This window comes from Canis lupus, chromosome 1, assembly GCF_011100685.1.
Source record: "Canis lupus familiaris isolate Mischka breed German Shepherd chromosome 1, alternate assembly UU_Cfam_GSD_1.0, whole genome shotgun sequence".
In the NCBI taxonomy this organism is placed as follows: domain Eukaryota; kingdom Metazoa; phylum Chordata; class Mammalia; order Carnivora; family Canidae; genus Canis; species Canis lupus.
Genome location: NC_049222.1, coordinates 37,881,763 through 37,896,585, shown reverse-complemented (window position 1 = coordinate 37,896,585; position 14,823 = coordinate 37,881,763). Strand labels below are relative to the sequence as shown.

General features: G+C 37.6%; 1 long non-coding RNA gene across 5 annotated transcripts in view; it reads left to right on the top strand.

Annotated features, from left to right (window-relative positions):
• The window catches only part of LOC111095623, a 56,316-nt gene extending 49,329 nt beyond the window's left edge, over nt 1–6,987 (top strand). For 3 of the 5 annotated variants that reach the window (XR_005353642.1, XR_005353640.1, XR_005353638.1), the window contains one exon: nt 5,247–6,921. This is a non-coding gene — a long non-coding RNA (uncharacterized LOC111095623). The other 2 variants (XR_005353641.1, XR_005353639.1) reach the window with 2 other exon arrangements.
• Nucleotides 6,988–14,823: the final 7,836 nt, after the last annotated feature.

The window sequence follows — 14,823 nt, the reverse complement described above, 5'->3', positions numbered from 1 at the left end:
CTGCTTTATGCAAGTCAGGATAGTCATTTTTCATGACACAATATTGCTTTGTTCTCTAAATATATGGATTCTGTCAACTGCTTTTAGGAATGTACAGTACAGTAGTAATCTTACCATATTCTGTTTCTTATAGTCTATCTACATAAATTATACAAATGGAAAGAACAAAAGGAAAGGAAGTTTGACAGTCTTTATGTATTTTACCATAATTGTGTTTTTGACTTCTTGCTTCAAAAAACAAAGAAGTGGTATCTGAAAGTCATCACTGTCAGTCATTCTAGGTAATATAGACAGAGGCAGTCCTCCTCAAGTTTTGTATTAAAAGGGATTGCTAAGATAGACTCAGAGGGGATGAGATTTCCAGTTCTCAGAACTTTAAACAGATCAAACAAGGGAACTCAACAGCTGGTGAGTTCTAAATCAACGTTGATGATAACTACTCATTTCCTAATGTTATCATGTCTAAAATATAAAGCAGATTTGTTTACGAAAAACTTTCTGTTAGTTCTGAAATTGTCGCTCACTGCCTTATTAAAGTAAGTTTTTCTTATTAATGTGAAGCCCCACAAAAATATTCCCTAAAACACACATATTCTACATGAGCAAATGCTTATTTTAATAGCAATGAAAGATATCCATTAGTTTATATTTATTAAATCTCATTTATATAAATATGATATTTTTAGTAAACTTAATCTAAGTGAAATAGAGAAAAAAACAAGTATCTAAAAATACTTCAAAACTGCTGTGAAATATGTTACATAGTCAATGATCATAATAATGATATATAATAATCAATGATATAACAAATAATATAGTAACAGACAATAATTCATAATCAATAATATATAATCAATGATTATAATAATTAATGATTATAATATACATAATTATGTAGTGTGAGGTTCCTAAAACTTTTGATTAAGAAGCCCTAGAGGTCCATACAGATTTATTGCAAGAATAAATCTAATAATTCTATACTAATGTATACATGATAGTTTACAGGTTATATAAAGATAACAACCCACTTTTTTGTTCTTATCTTGTTACAATTGAGACTGATATACTCTACATTTATACTCAATTATTATACATTATAAACATTATAGTACAGCCCGGGTGGCTCAGCAGTTTAGCACCACCTTCGGCTCAGGGCATGATCCTGGAGACCTGGGATCGAGTCCCACATCAGGCTCCCTACATGAAGCCTGCTCCTCCCTCTGCCTGTTTCTCTGCCTCTCTCTCTCTCTGCGTGTGTGTGTCAAAAATAAATAAAATCTTAAAAAAAATTATAAACATTATACTCAATTACTATGCATTTTCTCATTCAACAATTATAATGCTTATGACTATTATGAAATGTCTGTGATATTTTTGTCTTCACAAAGGTTCTATAATTGAAAAGCTGAGAAAATTATTAATATATTAAAAATGCTATTTTACTTCCCTGAGCCTAATTTTTTTTCACTTTGGATAGAAGTTTTACCATCTACCATATGGAAATGTAGGAGAATTTGAGGGCGTTTAGTAAATACTGATTTCTTTACCTGTCTTTACCCACAAGTACCAAAAACATAGTTTTGCTCTATAAATTGTCACATTAAAATCAAAGTTATCAATTCTCAATTTTTTTCACAATTCTACTTTTTAAACAAATTACTAGAGAGAGAATTGATAGAAAAATACAAACTGCTAGCAGAAATTACCATTGAAGAGGAGCAAACCAATGACAGAATTACGGTTTAGTAATATAATCAATAGTTACAACACTAAGTCTAAACATTAACAGTTCTTAAAATGAGAAATAATACTTATGTGATGTGATAGAGATTCTAACTATCACAACAATGGCAAACATATTAAATATATAAGTATCAAATTAGCATGTATACCTTAAATGTACGTTATATGTCAAATATACTTCAATTTTTAAAAGTTAATTTATGTTTATTTCTACTAAAAAAAGTCTAAGCTTTATGCACATTCTTTTTTTTAAAATATTTATAGCAAACTTTTCTATTGTAAGAATATACTAGTATTATTCCCATTTTATAGACAAGGAGTCTGACATACCAGGATATTAAAATATCTCCCAAGGTTACAGAGCAGGTTAGTGATAAGGCTGGCTTTAACTACACTTCCTTTCATTAGTGAAATCTTGCCCAAATCTGCTGTGAGAGGTGGACTCTTAATTGATTTTGATGCATTCTGGGCAATAAGGTGATCTGGGAGTTGAGGTAAGAAAAAGTGAAAAACTCACTGCCTCTCTTTAAGAACACATGCCTGTCTTGCTTTCCTTGTTCATTGAGCATTTCCTCTCCCTTTTTTTCATGGTGAGCAGCTTCCTATTAATTTCTCCCAGGCCTGTTGTTCTCTGTAAATGTTCTTATTTCTAGAGACATCAAATTTAAGGGAGCTTTGACAGCTCTGGCTTTTCTGATGCAGTCAAACAGCCTTAGTCTATCCTTCCTTTAAAATGTTTTTAGGATAGCAGAAACTCTCTAGATGTGTAGAAAGAAATAAGGCTCCTTAGGCACATTTCCCAGCATAATTCTCTGAAGTAAAAATTGATCTATGATAGAGCACTGTAATTAAGTGGCAATTACATTGCTAATTCCCCTGAGGAATGTCAGTGGCATAGCCTGATCTGTGGAAAACAAGTTAGCAGAGTGAAGATTAACGTAGGCTAGGCTTTTTCTCTTTTCTTCATTGACTACTAGCCTCACTGGTTTATCATGGTTGAATAGGCATACTCAAGTATGAAAGATTACTTGGTCCATGTTGTTTTTAATGAACCACCCTAGTAGCTGATTCTTCTCTTGTGAACATTACTGCTATTAGAGCCAAATTCTGCTACCTTGGTGAGCTCTGATTAATCACGCTCACTCTGTAACCATGTATATACAACAGTTTACTGAGTAAACTGATGACTGAGAATAAACATCTATTTACACAGGCAGAGAATTTCAGGAATAATTGGACTCTGAAACCATGACTACTAATTCATAGACACCCTTAGGAGAATGGACCATCCAGAGAGTAACCTTTGTTGATTAATAGCTGTTCATTTTTCAATTTCACATTGCACTGGCATTGCCTGACACTCAAAAGTCTGTCAATATTGTTTGTGAGTGTGGTAAAAATGTTTGTGTTGTGTGTGAGAAATGATATCGATATACTATATGAGTCACAGGTAGCTATTATTGGCATATAAATAGTCTGTTTTTACTTTTCCTATTGTGATATACTTAAAAAAATTCTTTCTCTAACTACATTTGCCTAAAAATTTTTCCCCATTTCCCCTCTCAAAATAAGAAGAAAAGAGAGAGAGATTAATTCACAGATTTTATCTGTGATAATGTCCTTTCTTTCCTTTCGGTAAATCAGTTTAGGAGGAGTGCAATTCAAACTCCTCTTGCCAAATGGGCATCATACTTTGATCATATGATCCTTTTATTCAAGGCCCTGGGGCTCTGTTGTAAAATTCCATGTACAAAGGGGAGGAGGAGACACAAGAAGAGACTAGAGGTTATAAAATGTAATGATAAAATACAAATGTCAGCAGGGGAATGGAACGGACAACTGAATGCATCAGATGTGAAAATGGGATTGAGAGGCCCAGAGTCTGTCTCTGGGTCCTTGAAGTGGTGGGCCATGTCTTTGAGCTCCCTAACTCAGCTACTTTAAGTAACATGGTAATAAGCCAAGTGCCCAACTGATCTGACCTGGGGTGAAACCTTGTCACTGAAGACTCTCACTCTCTATCCAGAGTGAATGCTCCCACAGGAAGGAACACAGATTCTTCTCTCACAAGTTGATATGCTCACATCTGTAGACATCATAGACATAAACAGGCTAACTTTTTAAATTATTTTATTCAAACACAAATACTGTAGGTCTTATTGGACAAAGAGAACATGTAATTCATATATAACTTTCACAAATCTCTGTTTTTTATTGAATAAACAGTAGATATTAGTGGGAATAATTCTTAGTTTTCCTCATGAGATTATTCAGTTAAAAAGTATAAAGAAAATCCACCCATGTGGAAAATGATATAAGGTATTAATATAAGTCTAAGTAGTTGGAAGAAAAATATGCCATGATAACAAAACCTGTTTGCCACGTATCTAGTCCTGTGAATAGTGTATGATACCAGGTTATCTGTAAACGTTCTCTAGACGTCTTTTGAGCCCCATTGCATTTGTGCTCATGCATTAGCAATTTTGTAATCCTAAAAGGTTGCCTATTGCATTCGATAAATCAAGAGTAACTGTATTCCCGTATTCCATAGAAACAGGAAGTTTCATTTTCGATTCAACCACTAAGTGCATAGATAGTAAAGAGTTATTTGGAAGAATATAAAGAAATATTTATGTGGCACATATGATACAGTAGAAGAAAAATAATTTTGTGTTAATTTGCATCCTGGAAGGTCAATAGGCAATTAGAGTTGCATCTAACTCCTTTTAAAACACATAATCATAATATCTATAACCATCAAAAAAGTACTCTAATAGTGGCACTGGAGAATTAAATTCTCTTTTTAAACTTGAAATCAAGAATGTAGAAGCATATCTTAATTTTTCTTAAAATATGACCTGAATAGAATCACTTGGGGATTCTTGTTAAAAGTGTAAACTCCTGAACTTTGCTCCAGAATAATTAACTGTAAAAACTAACTTGAAAGGAAGAGAGGACAATATCTAACACCAGCTTCCTTAAGTAGGTCATATATCCATTAATTTATCCATTTAGCAAATGTTTATTGAGCATTTACTAAATTCAAGGTACTTTCAGGCTTGGGATTAAAGATGAATCAAATGATTCCTGCTCCAGAGAACCTCAGTTTCTTGATAATGACAAAATTCAATTTATTGCTATTAGTGATACAAGAAGAGATGTCAGGGTGGTGGAGAACAATGTATAGTTTTCATTTAAAATGCTAAGTTTGGAGAAGATCAAAGGTAAAGAGATGAGTTCGGAGTCCATCACAATGCCTCAGAAGAGAGATGCAGATTGAAAAGAAGATACACATTTTTTCCTTGCTTCTTTTGGAAATAGATCTCACCATTCCTTTGGCAAACTGCTCCCTGCCTTGCTCTCCAGATACACACACACAAACACACACACACACACACACACGGAATTTTGTTAGAGCTGTCAATTGTAGTATTATATAATCTTGGCACAATGAAAGGTCCAAGGTGTGCATGACTGACCATACATACCATTATTATTTTCAGTGGGCAAGAAACTGGTCATGACAGAGAATGTAGAAGGAACCAAATAGTAATCAAAAGACAAAACACAGCAATTTCATAGAAGCCAAAGGATCAACAAAAGTAAAACCTAAAGGTAATTTTAGGAATATTTGAAGTAATATAAACATCCATTGACACCATGACCAAATTCAGACAATTCTGTTAATGTTCTTTTTTCCTTCTGTCCACCTTCTCTCCTTTTTTCTTTCTTTGACATCAGGCAGGTCCAGTAATGGTGGCTGTGCAAGGATGGAGTATCAGCATTGGGGGATTGGGAAGCTTGGTAAACTGGGAAATTGTGTACATAAGGGGTTGAGCACATAAGCAAATATGCTGAGGATGATGAGGCTTGATTTTTCACTGACGAAGAAGTGAATACAAATATAGAACAGAGGAAGATTCAAACGAGCCATAAACTCTGTAGTGTAGACTGGAATAAGAGATTTAATAGAAAATGTAAATGAAAGGTACAAGCCAAACATTGAGGCCCCAGTATTAATGAACTTACCTCACATCCAGACTCTGATTTCTATGTACTATTTTCCACAAAAAGAGCCAAGCCTTCTTGGAGAATTAGCTTATCCAAATCAGGGTCAAGGAAAGTGGAGAATGAACTTGGAACATATTGTGCCAAATACAGAGGAAGTCCTTAAAACAATGAAGGAAAGAGTTTAGAAGACATTATCTAGCTGGAAGGGGCTCCTCCCGTCCAAATCTGGGAAAATTAAAGCATCAAAATAAATAATCATATTGATGGGTTATAATCCATTCAACTAATAAAAATAAGTAGAGATTAGAGGAACTATTCTTTACAGTAGAATATCAAATAATAGATATAGAAAAAGTATTGCAATTTGAAAACCACCACTTCTGCCCATTGTAGCAATAATAAATTCAATACATGCTGCATCTAGTGGTGAATGGGAGCTGAAGAATGGGGTATTTTCATGAAACCAAAGTATCTACACACAAAAAGTGCTTAGTAATTCCAAGGTAAGGTTCCAGAGGAGAATCCTAACAGACATAGTATTTATCAAGTAATCAAATTAGCACCATCAATAATGGGACAAATTAGCATCATGTGCCACCTGAAAGGATACAGCAAGACCACCACCTTCCTTCTGCAGTATTTTTGCCAAAAATATATTAATGTGGTACTCTTCTAGAGGAAACATTAGACAAATCCACATTGAGAAAAACTCTACAAAAGACATGCTCAGAAACCTTAGAAAGGTCAAGGAGTGCCTAATACATTACCCCAGATTGAAGGAGCTTAGAGAGACATGACTACTGGGTACAGTAAGAGGTCCTAGTAATGGTGCACTTGTAATAAAAGGCATGCCTGGGACAATTGACAACACTTGAAAAGATCTCTGGATAATGGGTATATTGGTATTTCTTTGTAGCAATCTTTTTACTTTTCATGTCTAATGTTATTTCAGACTTTTTAAAAGGTCATTTTAAAAAATAAAAAAATAAATAATTTCTTCACCAAATTACTATCTCTAGTAATCTCCTTGTGTGGCTGAAGAGATAGCTGAGCAGTCTTCCTTAGGGGTATGCCACTCCAAATAGTCACAGACTTTCAAAATGGGGTATTTGATCAGACATACTGATTATGGGAATAGTAGCTTATTCTCCTTAAGAATTTACTGTGTTCTAGGACAGCCCCGGTGACTCAGCGGTTTAGTGCTGCCTTCAGCCCAGGGTGTGATCCTGGAGACCTGGGATCGAGTCCCACTTCAGGCTCCCTGCATGGAGCCTGCTTCTTCCTCTGCCTGTGTCTCTGCCTCTATATGTGTGTGTCTCTCATGAATAAATAAATACAATATTTTTTTAAAAAAAGAATTTACTGTGTTCTCAATCTTCATACCACCTCAATGAGCTAAGTATATTTTTTTTCACTTTCTTGATAAGAAAACTGAAGTTCTGATAGGTTGAATAAGTTCTTCTAATTCATAGTTTTAGAAGATGATGGAGCAGAGATTGGAACCCAGGCAGTCTGCTGCTGTGACCTACCTCATTAGTATCTTGTTTTTCATAGGTCCAGGTTAAAGTGCAGCTTTTGGAAGGCAAGACTGGTTGTCACGGATGGATGTCACTGTGAAAGATTGATGTTCCTATTGGATAGGACCCCTACTAGTTGGGAGGAGGTAAATAAGGAGACAAATTCTACTCTTCATCCTCCTCCCCTGGTCAACAGTAAGTCAGGACACAAAAGCACAGTCAAACAGGCCTGAGGTAGAAGAATCTCCTTTTTCAGAGAGGCCAGAGCTCCTGGCAGGACAGCTGGGCTGAGTACAGAGTACGAAGTCAACCTCAAAGAGTCCGAATCAAATTGCACGTCCCAGTAGACAGGGACTCTGGGGGTGCCTACCACTTGTCCTCCCTCTCAGGACTGGTCCAGGAATGGGGACGCCTGAGGCCAACTAGATCATCCAGCTGTATGGAGCTGTGCAAGGTGCAAGGCAAGACTGAGATAGCAGAGCCTGACTCACAAGATGGCCTATAATGTCTTATTACAATACTCACTTCCCAAAGGAGGGCAGAGGGGACCCCCAATTTCCTGAAGTATACAGCACTTTTTCCTCTTGGTTCCTCTGTGGCCCTCTGGCCCCCCAGGACCCTCTGGGGATGCAGCAAACACACCGTAGAGCATTTTAATGGTTTAGGGGCATGTAGCAGTCAGCATCTGCCCTTTAACTATCATTTCCCCCCTCCCCTAGAAAGACTAGTTTGCTCAGGCCAACAGTATTTAAAGCTCTTCATTCCAGGTTCTTGTTTCCCCAAATATTCAAACATATTCATCTTGTGTCGTAGATCTGTTCATTGAAATAAACTGACTAATCCAAACAGACTGGCAGCGGCCCTCTGGTAGCCACTTCCCACACACCATTTTCCCCAACACCTACGTGTTTCCCCTCTTCCTGGCTTTCGGATTTGAAGTCAAAATAAAATGTCAAACTTACCAGTCTCCTGAAGGACAAATTCACTGGGGCTCAGTAGCAACATTGTGCTTGTTCCTCATTAAACATCCCCCTAGGGCAGGTGAAGTAAAAGAAGTGTACCAGGCAAAGCTATAAATCTAAATAAAAGGACTTATTCTTAAGGCTGATTTTTGCAGATACCTGCAACCAAGATAAAATCTAGACAGACTAGTTTTGCTGAGAATAGCAATGATGTCTATAAAGAACTGTTTGGATTTGAGGTGTAATGGCCAACAGTGTAATAACAATCCTTAGACCTTACAACCACAAATTAATAATGTCTGGAGCATTTTGCAAGAGAAAAGAAAACTAAGAGTACTGAAGAAAGCAGCGGGAAGTAAATAAACAGTTTAAAATCTTCTAAATTAGCCTGCAGGTGTAAGCCTCTTGATAGGTAGAGCTCAAATCATGCTCATTGCCCTGTACCAGTATTACAGGGCAGGGTGAGAGATGGCTTTAAGATACTCCACATATGGGATCCCTGGGTGGCGCAGCGGTTTGGCGCCTGCCTTTGGCCCAGGGCGCGATCCTGGAGACCCGGGATCGAATCCCACATCAGGCTCCTGGTGCATGGAGCCTGCTTCTCCCTCTGCCTGTGTCTCTGCCTCTCTCTCTCTGTGACTATCATAAATAAATAAAAAAATTAAAAAAAAAAAAAAAAAGATACTCCACATATTGGGGCGCCTGGGTGGCTCAGTGGTTGAGTGCCTTTGGTTCAGGTCATGATCTCGGGGTTCTGGGATCAAATCCCACATCAGGCTCCCTATGGGAGCCTATTTCTCCTTCTGCCTATGTCTCTGCCTCTCTTTCTGAGTCTCTCATGAATAAATAAAATCTTAAAAAAAAAAAAAAAAGATACTCCACCTATTTACCTGTGTTCCCTGACTGTTCTTTCATTCAGAAAAAAACTTACAAATCATCTGCATCTTCTCTCTTGGAAAAGCCAGCACAGGGCCTGTTAGCCACAAACCGCCAAACACCATATCCTTAGGAGAATGTGCTATCACAAAGCTTTTGGTTGTAGGGGATAATCTTGCCTTGGTTCTGTTACATGACTTTTCTCAATGTTGAGAAGCATAGCCAGAGGGGAGCATGCATTTCCTTTCATTAAAAAGTAGCTGTGAACCAAAGAAGTCCTTTGCCCATGTGGAACTAAGTAGAGAGACTAGAATTTGTTTATCTCCAGCAGAATAACAAGTTGCAAATGAATGCAAAATATTTCAGGGCACGGGTAAACACCAGCATCATTTCACGAAATAATTTATTAGGGTCATATTTCACAAATAATAGTTATGCTTTCAGGTGCCTCGTTATTAGGACCCCTATAAAATTTACTTGAGTTGTTTTCAATCTGTATGCCTCAGCAGATGATTCACAAATCTTCTCCCAAAGATTCTTTTCTTCAAAGCTGTGACTTGAAACTCAGTAAATTCAGAGATTTGTGATTTCTGTGTTTGCTACTCACTATGAGACCATAAACAAACCACAAAAGCTTGCTGAATTCTATTATGTTTTCCTGTAAATCGGATGGTGAGGATTAAGTGAAGTAATGAGTTAAGGTCACTTTGTCCTTGCCCAAGGAAGAACAGCGGTAGATTCCTTGTCTCTCCCTCTCTAAACCAGGTCACCCCTCACACTGCTCTGTTACTCTAGATGACAAGCCCAGCTATGGCCCAGGCTGGGGCCAGAACTGCAGGTGTAATGCCTAGAAGGAAGCAACTTGTTGCTCAGGGCAGTCTCCTATTGTTTGCAAATTCTGGGTGATCAGGACAATCCCCGGGGTGTTTATGCATCTCGAATCTGCACTGGAAAGGGACTGCCAAGGTAGAGAACAAAGGGAATAGCTGATCTCAAGAGGTTCAGTTAGGGTTTCTTGCACTAAGCAGCTTCCAAACTTTAAGATTCTATAGCTAAGTGTTGTGCCCAAGTTTGCGAATCCGAGAAACCACCGAGGAGTCGACACCGATGCAAACACACGAGGGTTTATTTACAAGCTCGAGCCTGGGTCCAAGCACACCCGACACAGCGGAGCAGGGACTTGGACCCCGAGACTAAGAGGCGCAGCAGCTTTATAGGGGCCAGTGGCCAATGGGATACACAGAAAGTTGCACAGTCATGTGGGTCCACACGCAGGTGGACAATTGAATTACATCTTACCCTAAAGTATCCATTTGAGCTGGCCTATTACTTTGGTCAGAATTGGCACACAGTTTTGGCGGGCACAAGGCAGGGTTACATTATGAGCCCATTCCGGTTAGGGTGTGCCCAGCTGCTTGACTAGGGTGGGGCAGCGCCTTGAGCAATAAGCAGGTCACGTGGGGGTCACACAGGAGGTGGCGGGTGTAGCACAAAATGGAATCAGTCCTGCTCTGCTTGTCCAGGGGTAGGGGATTTTTGTTAAATTTCCTGAGTCCCACAAAGTACAATTTCATATAAAATGGAGGATGTATATAGGGGTGCTGATTTCTGTCCTTAAAAAACACAACAAAAACCACAAATAATAAAAAAAAAAAAACCTCCATACTACCTTTATTGACATTTCATAATACAAAACCATTTTAACACCAAAAACTTTTGAAAGGCATATATTTGGAATAGAAGAACTTTCTTTTGAATAAGATACATTTCATTCTATGATAAGTTTATTGTGTTGCCCATAGTTGATTTATTCTACTACAGACAAATGGAAGCCCTGAGAAACCAAATGGGTCTGTGGGTGGGCATTTAGAAACCAGTATTCTAAGGCACCTAAGCTTTACAATTGAATGCAAATTTACTGATGGAAATCCCCATCAGTAACTTGTAGGCTTGGTTTTAAATATTTTTTTAAAAGTCTTCCTTCTGTTATTATTTGATATTGGTACACAGCATTTGTGGCCAGTAGTGATATACACATCCTCTAAGACACTAAAAATGTGGCTTAAAATAGCTTCCACATTTGTGGCTTTGCCCAGAGATGTAAATAAATAATATTGACTAAAACAAAATGTGTCTAAAGTGACGTGACTTTCAGGGAGCCTGGATGGCTCAGTTGGTTAATCATCTGCCTTCAGCTCAGGTCATTATGTGGGGTTCCTGGAATGGAGCCCTTCATTGGGTTCCACACAGCATGGAGTCCACTTCTCCCTCTCCTTCTGCTCCTCCCCCTGTTCCTCCTCCTCCTCCTCCTCCTCTCTCTCTCTCTCTCTCTCTCTCTCTCGCTTTCTCTCTCTCTCTCAAATAAATAAATAAAATCTTTAAAAGAAAAAAATAAAGTGATGTGACTTTCTTAGAAATAGTCAATCTATTGTGTAAGATGCAGTCAGTTCTCATGAGGTTCACTTCAGCCTCATACAAAATCTTAAAGATGTCAGTATACATAGTTAGGCAGCTGTCTTATTAAGTCCAAATGAAAAAGATCACAATTTTATTAATGTTCTTGATGCCATTCCACTTACTATATATAGTCTTCTTGTTATAAGTTTGCTATATAAATGATATATATTGCAAGCCATGGTTTAAAGCAGTACTGCCTCCCTGGGGCTGTATAAATGGCGAATAGAATGAGGTAAATAATTGAGAAATAATTATTTTGCAAAACCACTAATGAAAACTCCTATAAAAATTTTTCAATTAGAAAGTAGATGCCAGTAAAGAGAAAGATGAATCTTAAATATTATAATATAGAATGTCAATCGCATGGGAGCTAGTGTAAACTCTCTAAAAAGTAAAATGGAGATTCATGAACATCACCAGAAGACAGTGTGTTGGGATGATAACATATGCACCACGGCCTTTTAAGTGTCCTTTCTTATCGTAAGAATAAGATATAATATCATAAGGCTATATAAAAGTGAAGAGTGGGGCTGATGAAATTTAGGCAATGGGATAATATTCACATTAGTGCTTAACGAAAATAACTTTTCAAATTCTGCTATTTATTCAATATGCTGTTGTTCTCCTTTTTCCTTCCAAGTCATTTGTCATTCTGTAAATACTCAATAATACACAACTATTCACTAGAGAACACTGAAATTACATGCTCTTGCTAATTACTATTAACAGGCAAATGCCCAAATGTAGACCAAGTCCATTTATTGCCTAACAATTATATCCAGCTTTACATGAGTGATTGCAATTGAATGTCATGAAACAGTATAAGATACCATTCCTTTTTTCTCCATTCTAACCTGTACCAGTGGCTTATCGGCACTGCAGCCTTTCTACCTGAAGGATTTATCATTGTACAAAACTGGGTAAGGATGATTGAAAAGAACTTAAATCTTAATTAACCACTAATTGGAAAGAAAATGTGGAATGTCAAATCTGGAGGTTTTTTTCCCCACAATAAAATCTACTTTTTCCTAATAGGCTTAAAAAGCCATTTAATAAACCATTCTTTCTCATAAAATTAATGAGGCATTATCATGAGACAGTTTGACACGTTGGGGGAGCTGAGAATCCCATGGGAAAAGCATGTTGACTCACTGATATGGCACCCTTTTGCAAAGCACTATGGAATTAAGCTTGAATTTTTATGAAGAAAAACACTGCTAATGGAAAATGAATCCCACTGGGCCAATGTCTTTCCCCCATACACTGCCCTCATTAGATGAAAGAATTTAAGTTTAGCGGAGAGCTCAAGACCTGAATGCTGGAACAATAACATGAGCTACAATAAAAGAATGTGGTGGAATCTGTTGTTTTGATTGCATCTGTATGCAAATGGTTATGTTGACTTCTGTTTCTGAACTTCCTCAAGTGCATCTATGACCTCACATGTCACACTGGGCTTCAGTTCCTCCTTCCAATTCTGATTTAGACACAGTCCCACCATCATCTTGAAATCTGTACATCTAATGTTGAACTAATTATCTTCCATCCAAATCAGCTAATTCTCCCAAATATGCTTTTTGTAGGAGCTATGCCAGCCTTTCAATTAAGGACAAACATTACACTCTGTATAATCAGTCTCAAGGGGTGAGCACACATGAAATAGCTAAGGCTCCAGTATAGATTGCTAGTGTTATAATGTTCCTCAGAATTCATACACTCATGTCCTAACCTCTGATGTGGCTGTATTTAAAGATAAATCCTTTAGGGAAGTAATTAAGGTTAAATGAGGTCATAAAGATGGGCTCTAATATGATAGGGCTTATATCTTTCTTAAGAAGAGGAAGTGACACCAGAGATGTCTATTTCTCAGAGTTCACCCAGAGAGAGGTCATGTAAGGAGAAAGGGAGGAGCTGGCTGCCTATAAGCCAGGAATAGAGACCTCCCCAGAAATCAGCACTGACACCTTGATCTTGATCTTCTAGACTCCAGAACTGTGAGAAAATGAATTTCCATCATTTCAGCCTCCCAGTCTGTGCTTCATTTTATTTTGTTATAGCAGCCCTAGGTGACTAATAATGACAGAGAGATGATAGATAGATGATAGATGATAGATAGATGATAGATAGATGATAGATAGATAGATAGATAGATTAGATAGATAGATATAGAGGGAAGGAGGGAGGAAGAAAGAAAGAAGAAAGAGGGAGCAGCATGTCTGGTGCCTGGGGGAGGTCAGAGAGAAGCTGTCAGGTCACATAACTCCAAGGGAAAATACTTACATAAAACAAAATGTGTATGATCCTCCTGGGGCTGTATAGTGCTGTGGCCTTGGGTCAGAGGAGGTATTACTGAGAAGTTGGAACTGAGACCAGAAATTTAAATAAGTCGTTCATGGAAAGATAAGGAGTGAAAGGCATTCCATGCAGAACTTGTGCAAAATTACAGGCACGTGAACAAATATGGCATTTTCAAGACACCTCAGGTCAATGTCTAAGGCTAGAGTGGAAGGTGTGCAGGAGGGTTCATGTTGAGAACATCTGTGAGCCTCGCTGAGTGAACTGCTGCTGTTTTGTTGTTGGCCTCCACCTAGTTTTGCTCAAAACAAAACACAACCACACCAGGATGATCCAGATTTCCCTCTTTCTTTACTCTTTATGCCAAGTTGGTCTCCAAGTCTGGCCATTTCTTCCTTTCTAATATTCACCACTTCATCATGTTACTTACTATTCCTGTTAGCACTGTCTGCTCACCATTGGACCATTGTGTGACTCTTGAGGGGCTAGTATGTACTCCTACTGTGTCCGCTTCTGATCCAAGTCGAAGAATGTAATTAGTGTGGTTGAGTATTTTTCAAAATGATTTGGCAATTATATGACTCTTGCTAACTTGTCAGTGGAGCCATAGAGGCAAAAATTAATTTATAAGGTCATGGATATGAAGTGAGTTTTTAAGCAGAAGAGGATTTAAATTGCTGTTTTTTAAAAAATAAAATATAGCTGTAGATAATTTTGATTTCACTGTATTTAAGAAACTAGAAGACATAAGAAGTGATATGCTACAGATGTATCCACTCGTGGTTTTTTGGATCTTCTTTGGGAGAACATAACTTTTTTACCTACATATATTCTGAGCAATACATATACCCTGTTCTAGTTATTAAGCTATTTTCACTCAATACCAAACCTAGCTGCTTGGACAGAACGGTGCATTAAGTCAAGTCTTATTGATTGATAGGAAATTAATCAGCCTGAATCTA